Here is a 658-nt window from a genome sequence, read left to right as displayed (position 1 = left end):
TTTTCATATTCTTTATTGAAAATCAAAACTCATCCACATATTGATATATGAAATCATTGATATTCGCTTTTAACTTCTTCATCTTTATGTAGTGTTTGGATTACATAATTTATTCAGTTTCTATACAAAATTGATATTTGAGCTCTCTTGTGTATTTATTATTTCTAATTTTTAATGTAATTTTTTTTATGAAATATCAATTTTTATGCCTTTCATATGAAAGTTTTGTGTTTTTCGTATGCCGGAGGGATATGAAAAAGATACTTTCGAAGTAATTCTACTATTTCGAATATTCCATAAGTTTTTAGATATTCGCGAAGAGATCATAAAAACATTAAATATTGTTTTTGAATGATCTCAAATATCTCATAAATTATTAGATATTTATAAAGATTAAAATCTCAAATATCCTATAACTTTTGAATATTCACAGAGAAATCATAAAAATATCAATATCGTCTTTCTTAAAGAAATCTCAAATATCTCATAAATTCTTAAGATATTCATAAAAAGATCAAGAAGATCTAAAATCAAAGGATAAACAACTTTGTAACTATAATATTTATCAATAAATTTTTATTTCTTCATAAATAAATATAAGAAAACGATCGTAATAGTGGTAAAAGGGAGATAACACTAAAAGTCTGACATGACACCT

Source organism: Solanum tuberosum, unplaced genomic scaffold (genome assembly GCF_000226075.1).
Source record: "Solanum tuberosum cultivar DM 1-3 516 R44 unplaced genomic scaffold, SolTub_3.0 scf00719, whole genome shotgun sequence".
NCBI classification, from domain to species: domain Eukaryota; kingdom Viridiplantae; phylum Streptophyta; class Magnoliopsida; order Solanales; family Solanaceae; genus Solanum; species Solanum tuberosum.
Note: the sequence above shows the minus strand (reverse complement) of the source record.